Source organism: Podarcis erhardii (assembly GCF_964252035.2).
Source record: "Podarcis erhardii genome assembly, chromosome: 5".
Taxonomy (NCBI): domain Eukaryota; kingdom Metazoa; phylum Chordata; class Lepidosauria; order Squamata; family Lacertidae; genus Podarcis; species Podarcis erhardii.
In genome coordinates, this window is record NC_138509.1 from 33,593,750 (window position 1) to 33,613,017 (window position 19,268).

General features: G+C 40.2%; 1 protein-coding gene across 15 annotated transcripts in view; it reads left to right on the plus strand.

Moving 5' to 3' along the window:
• The window catches only part of PCDH15 (protocadherin related 15), a 649,889-nt gene that overhangs the window by 45,948 nt on the left and 584,673 nt on the right, over positions 1 to 19,268 (plus strand). The gene's annotated exons all lie outside the window — the stretch shown is intronic.

Genomic DNA, 19,268 nt, shown 5'->3' on the forward strand with positions numbered 1-19,268 from the left:
CCACCTGCTTGCTTTCAAAGGCAATTTAAAAAATTGGAACGATTGGAGGGGGAAACCATTTTAAGAAGGCACTGATGATCAGAAGTCATGTCAAAGCCTTTTACAATTTAAATAGTCCTTTCTAAAAACTCAAGAGTAGGTGCAAAAATCAAACAATGCAAGGCAAGAGCAACAAAAATGAAATGAACAGTGCATTTCACTAAGACGTCAAGATAATTTAACTATGTTCTAATTTAAGTCTGGGAAATCTGTGGCCCCTCAGATGTTGGGGTCCAGCTCTTATCAGGCCCATCCAGCTAATGGTCAGGGTGTTGTGATTTGTGTAGTCCAGAAACTTCTGGAGGGTAACAGATTTCCTACACCTACTATAGTATGTCTAAAGGTCTGCAGGTATGATTTGGTTGGTTATTTCAAAGCATCACTGGTGATCTTAGGGAATTTAAAAATTTCTAGACTTCATAGTTTTTTGCATCACATTTATTACTTATTTCAGAATGTGGTAAGCACCAGCAGTGCAAATCACTTCAGCCTTCCATGCAAGTGTACCTCCTGACCATGTCTACACCTCTCTCAGCAAATTATCTCCTGGGTTTTTCTTTCCCTACACGATACATCCTTCTGGCTGGCTTTTCATCACCTGCTTTCTCCTCCTCCATTCCATTTTCCAGTTCTCCTTTCCCAAGCCCAGCTTTTTAAAAATTATTTGTTGGCATCCATCTGTCTCGGGAGACGATGGAGGAGAGTGCCTTTGGGGATGAGGTCAAACTGTTGGAATGTTGCAGCACCTGCTGTGGCTGTAGAGACTGATGTGAGAGAGATATGTTTTGTTGCAGCTAGGGCAGATGAATGTGCTGCTGCAGCAGATGCACCATGGGGTTTCTTCCCTCTGTGCTCCACCCAGTGATCATTTCTCTTCTGGTCACTGCTATAGATACACGACATGACTGTTTCCAGGCACTGCAGTCATCCGTAGATGTCAGGGTCGTTAACAGCACAAAAATACAAGCTAAAAACACAAAATACATAATAAAAACAAGAACGAGAGCAAACCAAACCAATACCCCCCGCTCACAAACAAATGTTTTCAGATTGATTTCATCATCATGAGTTCTTCCCCACCCCTGCTGCTCCATAAGATGCAAGCAATAGTAAACAGATTATTCAAATTGAAATGATGTGAATCATGCACAAGCTTCTGAGAAAAGAGGAAGCTTTCAACCACTTCTCGATTGAAAGTTGGATTGACAATTGGAGTCAGTGACTCATGCATCCGCTTCAGATTCTTACCAATCAGTGCACAAGTAGCCTGGGGCCAGTGCTCGAATTAAAGGACACCTGGATTCCTTCCAAGAAATCATGACCCATTTCTACCGTACTATTCTTAAGAGAGGCTCATCAATCTCCCTCTCCATAATTCACAAACTGAGTATTCCCACCCTCTGTGTATACCCCTCTGGCATAAAGAGCTTTCCAGAGAGTGGTATGTCATTCTATAGGAAGCAGATACTAGGTGTCTTCGATGAGTATTTAGTGCAAAGCAGCAGTAATATGCGTTAAAAACTCTAAATAATCAAAGGGACATTACTCTCAGCATTGGTTTAGCTTAGCCAATCTTACATCATAGAATCAATAAGAATACTCTGCCACAACCAGGCAGCATTAATTTCATGAAATCTGGTGATTTCAATCTTACAGCCTTTAGTTCTGTCCACAAGTATTGTTCTTATGTAACTTTCCCTGGAATTATTTGGGATTCTGGAGAACTAGAATTCTGTATCCATTTACAGTTGAATAATAACTCCTGTCTTTATATTTTATTTTAACTTTACAACTGGAATGGGAGACCAGGAGCTGAAAATGGCAAGCTTGAAAAGTGCATTGCCCAAATCTTGTTTACTTCCAAGAGAGAAGGAACCATAGAAGCAACTTCTGAAACTTCTGATCAGATTAAAATTATGCCACTGTTCACACCAGCTGGATAAAAATAGATGCAACCTGTTTTTTATTATTATTATTCCGTTATTGCACTTATATTGGATCTGGAGTTTCAATGTGTCAGCCCCTGAGCCTTTTCAAACCTCAGAAAAAGATTTATGTGACATTTCTTTCCACCTGCTGTGTGCAACTACTTGGTTTATAATCTGATTGTTTAAAAAAGAAAAGAAAAGAAAAAGAAAACCTGTTTCCTCCCTCCCTTTAAAGGGGAACAAGAAATTTCACTGCAGCCCCCCCCCATATAATACCTGACATAACAATGACAACAACTTCATTCAGTTTAAATATCTTTGAAGAGGGTCAAGGGTGGTGAAATGTGATACTTGCCACGCTTCTTAAGAGCAGGTTCTAAGCTGGAAAGAAGTACAGGGCTGAATATTCCTCCTGCAACTTTTGCACTTTATGTAATTGAACACAAAAATATTATTCCACTTTCAAGGAGTGAACTAAATCCTCTGAAAGTCTATTTTGCGAGGTTGGCTTATCTCAGTTTAGACAAGGTATTCAAGGTATTTTTTGCATTAAAAACTTTTTGCCTCCACTCCACTGGCTTTGGTGTATTGTGGCCTGGTCATAGCTGTCAACTTTTCCCTTTTCTTGTGAGGAATCCTATTCGGAATAAGGGAATTTCCCTTAAAAAAAGGAAAACGTTGACAGCTATGGGGCTGGTATCCTTGAGATTAGATTACTGCAATGTGTTGAATGTTGGGCTGCCTCTGAAGACAGTTCAGAAACTGCAGCTAGAACAAAATGTGACAGGACTTACTAATCTGAACATTCAACCTACACTTGCTGCCATTTTGTTTCTTAGCCAATTCAAATTGCTGGTTTGACTGTTAAAACCTTATATATCTTAGAACTCCAATACCTTATGTGATGTCTCTCCCCATACCAACCTACCTGGTCTGTGAGATCAACAACTGAGCCCTTCTCTGTCTGCCCCATCTGAGATATTCAGAGGATAGTTACAAGAGAACAGGCCTCTTTAGTGGTAGCCCCTTCAGGGAAGCTCACTGGGCACTAATTTGCCATCTTTCTGATGCTAGATGAAAACTTTTTTTATTCTCCTGGGCATTTGTACAGCGTTGGTGGTTGGGATTTAAATGACTAGAGGTGTCTGTCCTGTGTGTAGGGAGACACAGTTTTGTGCTATTTTATATTACCCTTTCCTCCTTTGGATGAAGACCTAGCAATGTATATTGTAAAACACTTTAGGATGCCTCCAGATATGTAAAGCAATAAACCAGTTAACTTAATAAGGAGATAAATTGCATGCTTTTGGTATTTTTAGAACCTATTGTGCCAGTGTTTAGGGCCCCCACTCTGTTTATGAGCCCCTTAACTTTTTAAAAACTAGTGAAGTGCTTTTGTTTATTAAAAAACAGAAGGAATAAGTTTCCATAAAGCTAGTGAGTCAATAAAAATACTCCTTTAACACTGCAAAAATGAACAGTGATGGAAGGTTTCTAGTATAGTTGGAGATTGTATACTAATAAAAAATATTTGTAAGATAAAATATACCTAGATGGTTTATGTGCCAGTAATTTCAGAAACAAAAGAGCCATACAATCAGATACTTGTAATAGAACAATTTATAGAAAACAGAGTATGAACTGGCATGTGGGTATTTGCCCACTTACTTTCCCACTTCTGGAAATTAAGGTGCTTGCTCAACTCAAGGTGGTTAACTTACAAATTCTGGTTTTCCCAATTTTTTATTAACCGACCAATCACATCAAATCAAACCAAATTACATAAATTCCAAATTACACAGCCAAATTTTAAATTTTTGTTGGGGGTACCCATATTTCAAGTTCTGAAGGGGATCCAATCAACTTCTTGCTTCTTACTGCTGTTTTAATGTCCACAAATCTAACCTTATGATGTTCACAGTACTATCCAGTCCTTTCTTCTTGTTTTTCCACATCTCTTGTTATTTTCATATATTTTTCCTTTCTCTTTGTGACCTCTGATAGTCTCCACAAGCTGGTTAGACAGTTTGTAATCCTGCGTGGATATTTTTTTTTTATCCAGTAGCCATATCCAGACGTTTTCCATGTAACATCACTTCCATACATCCAAACAGTCTTAGCGTCATTAATCTTCACCCATCTGCCTCCTTTCTCAAAACCTCTGAGGAGATTCACCAGGAATGCAGTCTGAAAACAAGTCCGTTCCTTCTCTTGGCTATAAATCCTTTGGCAAGATGGCGACTCCGAATTAATTGCTGCGCCATTCCAAAAGCTCTTATTGCTTCTCGATCTCCATAAAGCATACTTTTGGTTAAAGTTTATCTCCACACAGACCTTAATCATCCTGCTTGGGTCAGTTCAACCGACGATTCTAATGAGGAGGGGTTCTTGTAAATCACATAGAAGGAAAGTAAAAAAGGTTCCCCCCCCCATTAAGTCCCGTTGTCAACATACCCAGTCTTTGGTGTATCTTCATTGTAAAATATTCCTGTTTCTCCAACCCGTCGTCTTCTTTCGCAGAGGTCACTTAAATTAGCAGACTTCACTCCCCTTCTTTACTTGAAATATGTGCATTTGCTTCTTTTGTAATTAATTATTCCAAATTGCTGCAACTAGTGCGCGATCAGAGACAGTGTCCAGAAGAGCCGAGGTCCACATGGGGGCATTCTGCCTAGGGCCCTCACCCCCTTCTTTCGAATTAGGGGGTGATTTATGGGCACAGCAGGCAAGGGCAGTGTTCCCCATTTCCTTGGGGCAACAAGGGAGGCTGCCTACTCCCATAACAGCCTCTTAATTACCCCGTGTGGGTCGGAGAGATGGTATTGTTGGCCATCTTCCAATGCGCCCCCTAGTGGCCCCCCTCCACTAGGAGTGGAGGAGTGTGGGGGGAGCGCACTGCCCCGGCAGCGTGATCCCAGTGGGGTGCCATCATGGCTGTCCCGTCCCCCCCGCACTGGGCGCCACACCCCTGGGACGCGTGCCAGCCCTGCCCCCGCCTGCTCTCTGCCCCCCCCCCCCGGTGCTGGAGCATGAAGCTCCGCCACTGCAAATGCTGACTGTATTCTATTGGTTCGTTACACTTCTGTGGTAGACTTTGCTAGTGGCATGAATGAATGTTCCCACTTTGTTTTATCCCTTTACTCTTGATTAGCACCTTCCTTCCTATACATTATGTGGGTACTTCGGTATGCGCCCTAGGATAAAAGCTTTAAAAAGTGTGTCTCCTTTGGAGGTAGCTTTTTAAAAAATAAAATAAAATGGAGAATTGCATTTTATACAAACATTCAAGGTACAGTCAACATTCAGAAAATGCCATCCTCCATAATAGAGCTCCGTGCTGACAGTGTTGTTCATCATAACCAGTGATAGTAACTCAGTTTACGCCATACAGAGGAGCAAATTTTGGTCACATGAAAATGTCAGGGGGCAAAATACTTCGACAAGCTGCTGTCCATTCAGTCATGGGTTATGAAGACTGCACATGAGATGTAAAATTAATGCAATGGAGATAAAAGGCTATTGATAGTATTTCTAATTAAATGGTTAATGCATGCTATTTCTCTGTCAGTTTTATATTGCAATATTATCTTTTTTGATTTGTCCTTAATTAGGGTTGTGAAACAAAGGGAGACGTTCAATAAACCATTTGACTGCCTTTCTAAAACAATTATTGGATAGATAGAGATGGGATTTCAGCGTTCACACAATACATTTAAAATTATACAGTGTAAAAGAGTGAAAGAGAAACAGCTCTGTTGGTTTTAGCTGTGGTTGACTACCATTGTCTATTGTCTGTTATCCTTGGGGAAAATGCTGCTGTGTAGTACCTTACCACTGCTGAAAGCATGCTGGTACAAAGGGCTAAAATTGTGACTTCTTTGCTCTTACCCTGCTACTTCTGGTTCTGTGCTATGTTGAGCTAAGCCTTAGAACATTCCGGTTTCAGTAAACTATACAACTGACTAAGTTACTCAAGGAAAGCCTGGCCCTCTCTGTAACTCCTCTAAAGAGGTAAAGAAACTGTTTACCTCACCTCAGTCATATCAACTGCTTGTTGTGTGTCTATGTGCTCTAGCAGTAAGCTTTTCCTCAGCAAGCATTTAATTGAAGTTGTACCCATATTTAGCCCCAGGTTCGCTCACTTTTAATCTCTGAATGCTGCAAAGTTTGTCAGACAGTCTGCCAAAATCATGGCAGTCATGCCTTGGCAGTCCCTGGAAATGCCATAACAATGAAATTGCCCCATTGTTCCCTGTCCTATGAAGAGTAATAATATTATTTTGTAACTGAATAAAATGCCATTTTTCATCTAGATGCCAATAGAGTTTGTCCTGCTTTGATGTGCTCTTATTGGTCTAGTGCTATGGTGGAATTTCATTGTTACGCAAGACGAGTTTCTCAGCTTTTGAAATATATGTTCCATTTTGATACGTTAAACTGTGTAGCTACCACCTTTCAATTGTAATGGAAATCAGTTCCCAATGTGTGTTAGTGTTGCTGAGTAGCCTGAACTCTCTGGTATAAATGTGCTATGAAATCTGCCTTCTTAGGGCAGTGCAGGCAGTCCCCACCCCCACCCCTGACAGGGCGCTGAGCCAAGGGAGTGCAAAATAGTGCACTTGAGAGCATGTGCAGAATGGTAGATGATGCGGGGAAGGTACTATAACAAGCTGTGTTCCAAAAGGAATAGTAAAATAAGGAAATAAATATTTTGGGGTCAATTTTGTCCTCACTCAGGGCACCATATTCCCAAAGTCTGCCCCCGGTGTTTATTCACATATTATTTTCTGGTTTGCTAGACTTCTGTAAAATATATCTTATTCACCATTACAGTGGTGCCTCGCAAGACGAAATTAATTCGTTCCGCGAGTTTTTTCGTCTAGCGAATTTTTCGTCTTGCGAAGCAAGCCCATAGGGAAATTCGTCTTGCGAAGCAACTCGAAAATGGAAAACTCTTTCATCTAGCGAGTTTTTTTGTCTTGCAAGGCATTCGTCTTGCGGGGCACCACTGTACTATTTAGTATTGACTGTTTATATACCTGGCTTTTGCATGCATGTCCTAATAAAGTACTTGTAATATAACTGCTACAGATTTACAGAATTTTTGCAACAGCGCCCTCAAAAAGACAATAAAAGGGGAAAAAAGAGTTTTTTAAAAACTCTTCTTTGGTAATAATTTAGTTTCTTTGCGTTGTAAAGCCACCACAAATCTTTTAAAACAGAGAGAAATAACAAACTTTAAGTGACCCCTGGAACATTCCATAGTACAGTTGACTACCTATAGCTTATGCCCCACATCATTCCGGTATGTTCATTATCTCCCACCAATATTTGTCTTTTGGTATCAGTATAATGCAAAAAGTAGGATAGTATTAAGGTTGCCTCTTATAACTTCTGCTTGTGAACCATGGCATGACTCTATTGCTTTCCTTGTTTTCCCTGAAAATCCATGGCTCTTATTTGTGTTGATAAAATGCCCCTGCTGTGAACAAAGCTGGCGATAGCATTTCATGGTCTTGTGTCTCTACAGCAGCTTCCTGGGCTTCAAACACTGAAAACAAACAGTAGAATTATTGCTGCCTAGTGTCCCACGGTTTTATTTATTACAGCCTGTTGTTCCTTGTGAATAGAACCTACAATATTACCACAGGATCTCTTTGCAGTGGTTGGGGGTAGTTCAATATTTTCTTGCACTGTGTATTTTAAGTTTTTAAAAACAACATCTAAAGCTCTTGCCCAAAATAAGTAGTTGAGCACCAGCTATAAATTGATCTCTTATATATTTAAAAATATTTAAAATATATAAAATATATAAAATATATAAAATATATAAATATATATTTTTATATAAAAATATATAAAATATAAAAATATATTTAAAAATATATTTAAAAAGCAGAACCATTGCCTGGGAAGGGTTCTTTAAACCCACATCTTTGATCAATTCATACTTCTGGTGTTTACAGCTTTGCTGATGGCTAAGAGAATATTTTTTTTTTAAGGCCATGGAATGTGAGTAATTACTGTGTGTGTTTTTAGGTACAGTGCTTGGATTAATACTATCTAGAACAAATAGATCATATATACAAATCACACACACACGAGGCTAAGATAGAAAATGCTCCCAAGTAAAAATAGGTATCAAAATCTACAATTCTGACCCCCATGCTTTTGGGAGTAAGCCCCATTGAATTCAGTAGGACTTTTGAGTAGACATGGGTCTCAGTCACCCTTCCACTTGTACCATGCCTAGAAAGAACAGTTTTCCACTTGACCCAATCTTTCCTTCACTCCACTCCTTTCCCAGGGAAAACACATTCTTTAGGTTTAAATCGGAACAAATAGTAATCCATAGAAAACCTGAATGTGCTCCAGTTGAGTGATAAAAAACGTGTTGGTTTTTTTTCTGGGGGAAAAGCAGCAGTAAAAGAGGAAGTGTGGGTAAGCCCCATGATTTGTGTATCCTTAATGTATCATTTACTGTCTCCTTTAAATCTGCAACCTGGATAGCAGACCCATTGCTGTGTGGCCCTTGCCCTGGGGTTGAAGCATACAAGCACTTGTCATACATCACTACTTTGAGAGTTCCCACAAACAGTTATAGTTGCAACTAGGCTCTATGGTGTACTGAGCTGAGAGAATCATGCCCTCACAGCTGCTCAGATAACTGAAGAAGAGTGGGGTGTGTATTAACACTGGTAATGCTGGAAAGCTGCGACCATGTGTAGTGAGTATTTATAGCATTTTATATTATCTCCCTTTTCTTCCAAGTAATTTAACACAAGATATTATCTGATTTTTATCTCTCTTCTATCCCTAGAGGGATTGCACTGTTGACTGATGGTGACATTTACCCCCTTTAACATATCAAGATCCTTAGTTGTTAAGAGTGCAAGAGAGATAGACTGCCTGTGTAGGGGGGGGGGGAATGTTGATAAGAGAAATAGTTTTTTGTACTTGATACTGCTGCACTCAACTTAGTTCCTCTTTCCTTCTGCATCATCGGTTCCTTTCAGGGGCAGGCAGATCTGTCAATTTTGATTTCTCATATATTTCTAAACTTAAATTCATTTCCCCACATTTCTACATCTGTTTGTATTGGGTTTTTTAAAAGTTTCCCTGTTTCAGCCCAGGTTTGTGTGCAGTGGTACCTTGGGTTACAGATGCTTCACGTTACAGATGCTTCAGATTACAGACTCCCCTAACCCAGAAATAGTACCTCGGGTTAAGAACTTTGCTTCAGGATGAGAACAGGAATCGTGCGGCGGCAGCGGGAGGCCCCATTAGCTAAAGTGGTACCTCAGGTTAAGAACAGTTTTGAGTTAAGAACAGACCTCCAGAACCAATTAAGTTCTTAACCCAAGGTACCACTGTACTGAGACTGTTGACTCCTGATCAAAACTGTAAAGCCAAAACAGCAAGCCCAACAGCCTGTATCCTCCATAATAATTGGCACCTTCTCTGTCATGTGAAAGGTTTCAGTGGTTGTAACGCGGGTGAGAATATAAACTCAGCTCAACTCTCATTGTGCAGTGACCAAGTTTGCCAGTTGGTGGTATCTGGAAAAGAACTAAATATATTGCAAGGACAACATTTCCCAATGTTTAGTCCACTGACTCCCCCTCCCCACTTGATTTCTGTGCAATCATTTTTTCACAAGCAGTTAACTACCAGGAAAGCACTTGCTGATTCTGACCCCTCTCTCCCATCTGCTTCTTCCACTTTTGGAAGGGAAGGGAATCTGGACACCTGAGCCCACGAGAAAGAGGGGCAACCTTCCTTTGCTGAACTGTTTTGGACTTTCCTTTCCATTTTGCCCTCCATGTGTTACAAATCAAAAAACATTACCGGTGAGAGGGCAAGCCATGATACGACATTTTAGTAAAGGCTCCGTGTTTCCTATAAAATCTAACTCTGTCAATTGGCTCTAAAAGGTTGAGTGAAGTGACCTTAGCAATTTATTTTAAATAACAAAATTCTATTATGTGAAATCAGATCTGTTTTTGTTCTTTTTGTAAGTGAACAAGTGTGAGTAATTTAAAAACCAATCTGCTCAGTACAGTACATGCTGTTTAATAGTCTTTCCTCCTTGTCAGCTGTTTTTGTATTAATGATTCACATCTGTTCTTTGTAAATTAGTTATTATGTGAATGCCTCAGTGTCTGCCTTGGTTATTTTAACAGAGTAAAATGCATAGATTAAAATGATGGGGCAGATTTATTAAAATTTTAACAGACCAAACTGGTGTGTCTTATGAAAAGCAAGTAATAGTATTGGCACCTTAATTTCTGTAGGCTAAAAATAACCTCTGAGTTAGATTACTGGAATACATTATAGCTGGCACTGCCTTTGAAGACAGTTTGGAAACTGCAGTTGGTGTAGCAGTGGTAATATGATCAGAACACATCCAATTTTGGCACAGTTGCATTGGCTACTGATTAGGGTTGCTATACGTCCAGATTTCCCCAGACATTACTGGGATTTCAAAGGCGGAATTGATGCCTGAGGGGAATTTCCAAAAGGCAGTGCTTTGTCCTGGATCTTAGGCAGTCAACTGAAAAATTGTGGCTTAAGACACAATACCTCAAAGACCGTCTCTTTCACATGAACTAACCTGGACACCAGCTGAGGCTCTTCTCTACATGCCCCCTCTAAGGGAGATGAAGAAGGTGGTGACACAAGAACTGGCCTTCACAGTGGTGGCACTCCGTTTGTGGAATTCTCTCCTTAGGTCCCCATTTGTAGAATTCTCTCCATAGGCAGTAGCAGACTTTGGGCTCTCAAATTTCAGTGCCAACCTGTGCAATGGCAAAATTCAGCTAGCCCCTCCTTTTGCACTCTGTTCTACAGCATTATTGTGGGGGCCCCTGCAGCCCGGTACCCAGTGTAGCCACCCTGGTCGTGTTGCCCTAAAACCACCTCTGCCTTAGGAAGGCACGGCTGGTGCCATCACTATCTGTTTTGCAGGCCAGTTAAAAACATTTCTGTTCAACCAGGCCGTTGGAGCTTAGCTGTCTGCGTATTTTTGGTGAAGTGGGGTCCAGTTGGACTTGCTGCTTTATGCATATTGTTGTATTTTAGGTTGTTTTCTTAGCCTTGTTTTTATATCTGTTTTTAGTATTCATAAGTTGCTTTGAGTTCTTTTTTTTCTTTTTCTTTTCCTTTTCCTTTTCTTTTTCTTTTGCCAGGGTGGGTAGCAAATAATAATAATAACTGAATTGTAAATACAGAGAAGCACCATGTATAATATTGTTCTGAATTATTTTTCATAAAGGATATATGTTCTGTAACTGGAAAAAAAGACACTTTTCTTGCTCTGATGCTCAATCCTTAGATACCTTTTCTCTAGGTCTGATGATTTATGAAGAATACTAGGGCCAAGCTATAGCCTCACTATGGGTAATTTCCTTAAATGTCTCCTTGTTGCTACTACAGTTCTTCTTCATTTTGATCCACATAGGATTGAGTTTTCTCATTAGCTGTTTTTAGCTATTTCCATTTCTGAGTCTTCCATCATGCTATGCTGCCAAGTCTTTCCCAGACTAACTTCAATATATCATTGCACAAATGCTTTCATGAAAACAACCCATGCATACTCTCTCTCTCTCTCTGTGTGTGTGTGTGTGTGTGTGTGTGTGGCCTCAATTATGTCCCATGAAATAGAATGTGGTTTTTTTATGTTTTATGCTTATATTTCAACAAGCAACACTATCAGTGTTTTTCTGTTCTGAGTTTTCTTTTAACCTGACCTGACATTAGGATTTGAAAAATTCAGTTGCTGTTTCTCAGTTTCCTTTGAGACCAGTCCCTGGAATCCCATCTGAAGCATAGTGATGTTTTCCACAAGAATAGCAGATATTATAAACCCACTGGATGTTTTGTGGGTCCTCCTTAGTAAAAAATATTTGCAAATGGAGACCTCAGCAACATGCTGTCAGTTGTTTCTTTATTGAAACTGTACAAGCCTGATTGTACAGTTTGTTTGTTTTACAGGTTTTTTTAATAAACTAAGATTATTTTTGCATTTTAAAATTTATATCCAGTTGCACTCTGCACCAGTATAGGGGTTCCCCAAACAATGTGTGTATTTTCAGCAGCCAAGTACAGTGGTACCTCAGGTTAGATAGATAGATAGATAGATTCTTTATTGTCATTACACAAGTGCAACATTGCACAAGTGCAACGAAATTGGATGCCATCCCTTAAAAACAACAAAAGCAAAACAACAACAACAACCAAACAAACCACATTCCAGCCACACCCACACCCACACCCATCAAACTCCCAGGTCACACTATCGAGTTACTGCATTTAAGAAGGCCACAGCTCTTGGATAGAAACTATTTTTCAGTCTATTTGTCCTTGACTTGATGTTTCTGTATCTCCTGCCAGAAGGCAGTAGTACAAACAGACCGTGTCCTGGGTGAGATGCATCCTGCAGGATATTGTTTGCTTTCCTAAGACAACGGGAACCGTACAGTTCTTCCAAAGATGGGAGGGGATGACCAATAATCCTTTGGGCTGTGGTTATGACCTTCTGGAGCACCTTCCTCTTCCTAGCTGTACAGCTGGAGAACCAGGCACAAATACAGTATGTGAGAATGCTCTCTATGGAGCCTCGGTAGAAGGACACCAGCAGTCTCTCACTCAGATTGTTCTTCTTTAAAAGTCTGAGGAAATAAATTCTCTGCTGGGCCTTCTTCACCAGAGCAGTGGTATTTGCGCTCCAAGTCATGCCCTGATCGATAGTCACTCCCAAAAACCTGAATTCCGCCACCCTCTCCACCCGTTCCCCGTTGATATACAAGGGCTGAATGTCCGCCTTTTTTTTCCTGTAATCCACCACCAATTCCTTGGTCTTAGCCGTATTAAGAGCCAGATTGTTCTCTCCACACCAAGCACAAAGCTGCTCCACCTCGTCCCGATAGGCGGACTCATCCCCTCCTGAAATGAGCCCCACCACCGTAGTGTCATCAGCAAACTTGATGATTTTGTTGCTGGAATAAATGGCTGTACAATCATACGTATAGAGAGTATAGAGCAGGGGACTCAACACACAACCCTGTGGTGAGCCGGTGTTAAGGCTAAGGGCTGTGGACATATGTGACCCTACTCTAACCCTCTGAGAACGTTCTGACAAAAAGTCCAAAACCCAGAGACAGGTGGAGTTGGAGAGTCCAATCGCCTCTAGCTTGGACACCATTCTATGGGGGAGGATAGTGTTAAAAGCAGAGCTAAAATCCACAAACAGCAGCCTCACATAACTCCCCGGCTGCTCCAGATGGAACAGAGCAGCATGGAGAGTGGTAGTGATAGCGTCTTCCGTGGATCTATTTGCCCTGTATGCAAACTGGTAGTTGTCAAAAGTTGATGGAAGACAGGAAATAATGTGACGGCGCACCAGTTTCTCAAAACACTTCATGATGATTGGAGTCAGTGCAACTGGTCTGTAGTCGTTCAGACTACTGATTGTGGATTTTTTAGGCAGAGGAACAATAGTTGACGACTTCAGGCAGGGTGGGACAATAGACTGGTGTAAGGACTTGTTGAAGATCTTAGTAAAGACCCTCGCCAGCTGATCCGCACAGCCCTTCAACACCTTTCCCGTGATGCCATCAGGTCCAGCAGCCTTCCTCGGATTCACCATCCTCAATACCTGTCTCACCTCATGCTCCTCTACAGTGAATGAGGGGCCCCTATGGGCTGGTGGCTGTAATACCGGCGTCTCAGGTGGCTCCTTCTCGAAGCGAGCAAAGAAGAAGTTAAGCTCCTCCGCCAGCAAAGGGTCACCGTCGACAGCACCAAGGTTAGGTTTGTAGTTGGTAATATGCTGAATCCCCTGCCACATCTGTCTTGTGTTGTTACTCCTTAAATTATCCTCAATCCTCTGCCTATAGACCAGTTTTGCCAGGTTAAGAACTTAATTCGTTATGGAGGTCCGTTCTTAATCTGAAACTGTTCTTAACCTGAGGTACCACTTTAGCTAATGGGGCCTTCCACTGCCGCTGTGCCGCCAGAGCACAATTTCTGAAGCAAAGTTCTTAACCCGAGGTACTATTTCTGGGTCAGTGGAGTCTGTAACCTGAAGCGTCTGTAACCCAAGGTGCCACTGTAATGTATTTAAGCCAATTATCTGCCATATCATTGACAGAAATATTTTGGAGTTTATTCACAGTATAATATCTTTGGAGACAGAGAAACATTTAAGTGTCATCTGGTAGTTCCTAAAGTTGAAGAGGGAAGATGGTGTTTCTTAGCGTGTTTTCTGTTGAGGTCAGGAAAGGTATACAGAGGTTACACATTTAACCAATGTTCCTGCCTCACATCAATCAAGTTCCTTTTTATAAAATTATGATTGCTGTAGTAACTTAGACTTTTGAAGTGCTGCAGCGAAAAACACACATGTTTGTCCTCAAGTGCTAAAACATAAGCTCATAAGTAGATCCATACATGCAACTGGCTGGGATGACACTGATAAGCTGGAAGTTTTCATGATCTATTATTTTTCTCTCACCTATAGCTCCTGTTTCTTAAACAATATTGTGATTCGACCCTGTGTAACACATTGTGTATGAATGAGCATACATTTTTATACATAATAAATCATACATAACAAATACACTTTTAATATTCACTGTAATACTAAATCCATCTCCAGTTAGATTCTCAGAACCCTTGTGTTTATATATGTCTATCAAATGCACAATGACAAATGGAAATGAGTGCAGAAACAGTGGATCTCCAGTAATTTTACATTTTTAGACTGCTTCTATGCCAATGCTGTTAAAGCATTTCATAATCTAAATTGCATACAATCTAACAGAAACAATACAGAAGGAAAGGAGGATATTGATGGAGGAGGAAAACAAGGAACTGCATCAGGTGCCTGTTCTTACATAAGTTGCATAATGATTATAACGGCCAGGTGGGTTGTATAGACAGGATGAGAGTCTTAGAAGGAGAGAAGCCCAGTGGTACTTGGTCTTTTCTGTGCCAATGCTGTATCAGCTTTCAACATTGTCCCATCATTAAAGAAGTATGCAATATGGAAAGTAAAATGTAAATATGAAGATTGTTGGTTTTGTTCTTTTAAAAAAACCCATTAATATCAAACATATGGAATTGTTTGATTTATAGTTATGTGGTTCAGTAGAAGCCTTGGAGTTACATGTGTGTTGGGGGAATGTTTCATTTTTAAAACAGGTGTTCATATATTGGCACAATGCACACATGTAGGCTAAAAAGTGCGGAACGGGTCTGTTGTCAAGAAAGAGAAGGGTAAGTGATGTTGTCAACATTAGTTTCAAGCTGCTGTGTCAAGCTTAATGGTCAGATGGGATGTTCTTGCAAGGCTCAGCTGATTTTGGTATCTCAACCATGTCCAGCTTAGTTGTTTCCCTTTTCTCTTTTTGGCAGCCCCACTCTGCTTTGCTAATGCTTGTGTTACAAAAATAGAATACAATATTGGGAGCAAAGTCGGGGAAAATATTTTAAATCCTTGTCTTGATTTTTGGCTTTCGTTTTTCAAAGTCAATTATTACTGATGAATATAGAAGGGCATTGCTTAATGCCCTTAATATATATATACATCTTTGCATTTGGCTATTCCTGGTAGCAGGAGAGGTTACCAGATGGTCCATGCCTTTTAAAAACAGGGAAATTTTGACATGAGGATATTTTGCCAATATTATTCTTAACTCTCTATAAACCATTTGTGATTGGCAATAAGGAGAAGAACAATGTTCCTGTATAATGGAGACAACTTTATTTAAATCTACAGATGGTACTAACTTGGCTTTCCATGCCAAAATTGCCCTCCGGTCACCAGTTCATTCGTGAGCACCCTGACTAATAAAAAGCCATGTGCAAGTCCCCATGATTCTCCAAAGGCAGGCCCTAACCTTGCAATTGCTCCAGTTTTGCTGGGTGAACCCAGCCTAGGTGACCCTGTTTTCAACTGCCTCCCCTTCTTTGGGTAGACCCTGCCCTAATGCCCCATGTTACGCACCTTAGGGCAGGCACTTCCTTTCATCCAGTATGGATGGTAACATTTCCACCTCCCACACAATTCTACCTGCCATATAATTGCAGCAAGTTATCTGTGCAGAGCATAGGTGACCACTTTATCCTGCTAAGACTGATACCATGCAGGTCCCTCCCAAACTAATCTGGATGATACAAAAGATATCATTCCTGGACCTAAAAGAGCAACCCATTGTATCCTTGAGTGACCCTAAATAGAAGGGATGGGTGAGTTGCACTGTCCATCTGGCCGAACAGAACTGAAGCCAATCCTTGTGTTCAGGACATTATATAGGGCCCTCCAAAATCTCACCACCAAATCCTGTGAAATCTAAAAATCCTGGATCTCACCCTATTTTGGTTCAGTGGGCTCTCACAATGATGCAGAGCCCTCCAACCATTTTGAGAGACCTTTTGGGTGCATCATCTATGGGCAGCACATAACCCTATTGCAGTGGTACCTCTGGTTACGTACTTAATTCATTCTGGAGGTCTGTTCTTAACCTGAAACTGTTCTTAACTTGAAGCACCACTTTAGCTAATGGGGCCTCCAACTGCTGCTGCACCGCTGCACGATTTCTGTTCTCTTCCTGAAGCAAAGTTCTTAACCCGAGGTACTATTTCTGGGTTAGTGGAGTCTGTAACCTGAAGCGTATGTAACCTGAAGTGTATGTAACCCGAGGTACCACTGTATATGAAATCAACGATTGAAAGCTGCAGACTTAAGAACCTTGCCGGGCTTGTGTAAAAGCCAGGGTTTAGTCCCACAGTTGTAAAGGTAACTTCATCTCCTGACAACTAAGACTAGGTTTTTGCACGGCTTGCTTAATGTTCTGAATTGTTATGCAAGTTGCTATTTATGGATGCATAAATAAATTATATTTATTATAATTATTTATTATAATTATGCATATATGTGCAAATGTGAGGAGGGCATTTCTTTTGTATTGTTGTGATGATTATTCAGGTTTGAGAAACAGACGTTTTAAGAGGCAAATAACCCCCAAGTTGCAGTTGTTTAAACAGTATTTTCCTCATAGCTATGTTCACTTGCTACACTGAGATTTGCCATCTTGACAAGCCTGCTTTTGGAAGAAATCGTAAAAGAAAAATACACAAATGCCGCTCAATTTACACACACAAATCTGAGGAAAAAATGGCAAAATGCTAAGTTACAGATCCCAAACATTTACAACTGTTCTTTCAGTTACCAGGATTTTTCAATTTGTACTATGGCCTGCTTGTGACAATTATTTTTTTCTGATTTTTAATAGACACTTCAGATTTAAGCTGTATATATTGAATTTCTAGTCAGCTACTGCGTCAGGTTGCCATTAATATTGGAACGATCCACCTCTAGATATCAAAATCCTGTCATCTGTACAATGGTACATCTTTGATCGTTGTGACAACTGTCTGGGACTGCGTGAGGCAAGACTGCCTGGTATGTGTACACGTGTACTGGTGGCTGCTTCTGTGGGTGTGGCCACAGGCCTTACAGGACTTGGTTCCCGTGTTTCAGTGTATTCTGTTGATGAAGGCTGGTGTGGTAAGGCAGCTACAACTTATAAAACAGCTATCAGGTTACCTTCCTTATTCATCCTAACAACAATGCTTCTGTCAAGAAGTTTATCAACCTGCCTTTGCTCTGCCAGAATAGCACTGCTATCTGTCGTACATTCTTTAAGTGGAAATGGTTCAATAGCTGAACCTGCTGCTTCTTTAGGATGACTTTTCACTTCTCAGGTAATTGGATTCACTTAGAAACATTTTGATGTTCAGCTGATATGTTCTTCTGATCAATTTTAGACCATAATTGGAGAGACACATCTTTCAACAGCACTAATAATTCCTGGGGCTGAGTTTTTCTAGCTAGTTTTTTAAAATTATTATTATATCTTAAGAGTGGAGTTCTGATGTACAAGCACATTGTAGATATACTTGAAATGTACTGGGTGTGCCAGCTATTAGTGGAGTTTGCTTATTGGTTAATCTTAAATTTGTTTACATAGGCACTATACTTATTTCTTTAATCATGTTTTACGACTGTGCTATCCTGTATGACATCAAAGCAATTCAGTATGTCTGGCTGTGCACACTCGGAGTATACTCTATAAGAAACATCATCATCATCATCATTATTATTCCTATTTTTATTATGGCTATCTACATGTGTAAGTTGCACATCCTTTGCTTTTCCTCGGGGGTGTTGGTATAAAGTTGGAAACTCCTGAATAAAAACCACAGTCAAAGTAAAGCTTACAAACATCAGAAAAGCATGGATCCAAGATTTATGGGCCTTCATGATTCCCCCCCCCATAGTTTTAAAACAGGATGGCCATAAAAAATCAACCAACATATCACATAACATATCTATGGGCATAAATGTTAACTGCCCTGTAGTTTTCAGGGGGGTCTCCCTGAAAAATTATGAGAATGTATGCCTTGGATCCATGTTTCTGCACTACGGCAGCACTGAAAAGTAGCAGATGGCAATGGTGACAGTAAATATGTGTGAAGTGGTAGGAGACTTAGAGATGTCATGGGCACTGGGAGGAGCTTTCAAGGGTAGCATTGCACTTATAAAGTTCCATGTTCTGAACTCTGGGAGAAGTTTTCAATATAGTTCTTTAACCTTGTTGGTCACTCCCCCCCCCCCTCAAAGGTTTACACAATTTTAAACATTTCTCTGCAAATGTGAAAGTTTTCAAATATCTGTTTTGTCTCATAATTTGAGAGCAGCAGTGATTTTGAGAAATTCTTCTTTGCATCTTGTTGCCCTCACTTTTTTTTTGTTTTCTTGTTAGAGGACCACTTGGAAAGGGCAGTCCAGCAACTCATCTGTGTTAGGAGATAAATTCAATGATTACTCTTTTTCATTTAATAATAATAATAATAATAATAATAATAATAATAATAATAATAATAATTTTATTTATATCCCGCCCTTCCGCGGCTAACAACAGTAAAATAATAGATACTACTTTCTTCCTTGTATAGCCTCTTTCTTTCTTTCTTTCTTTTACACTACGATGTAACTGTAATATTTATTCTTGTTCACCTTTGCCTTTCTTGGTCATATTTATGGAATGGTGCCAGAGTACTTGGAAGAAGGTTATTTCAATGGCAATGTAGCTAGGAATTAGTTTTTAAAACATTTTTATAGTTTTAAAAGCATTTTTAAAATAGCTTTAGACTTTCTTTTTTGCCACTGCTATATCTGTAAGACCTCTGAAGGTTGTGTGTAATCACAATCCATTTTGTTTCCACTTATCTCAC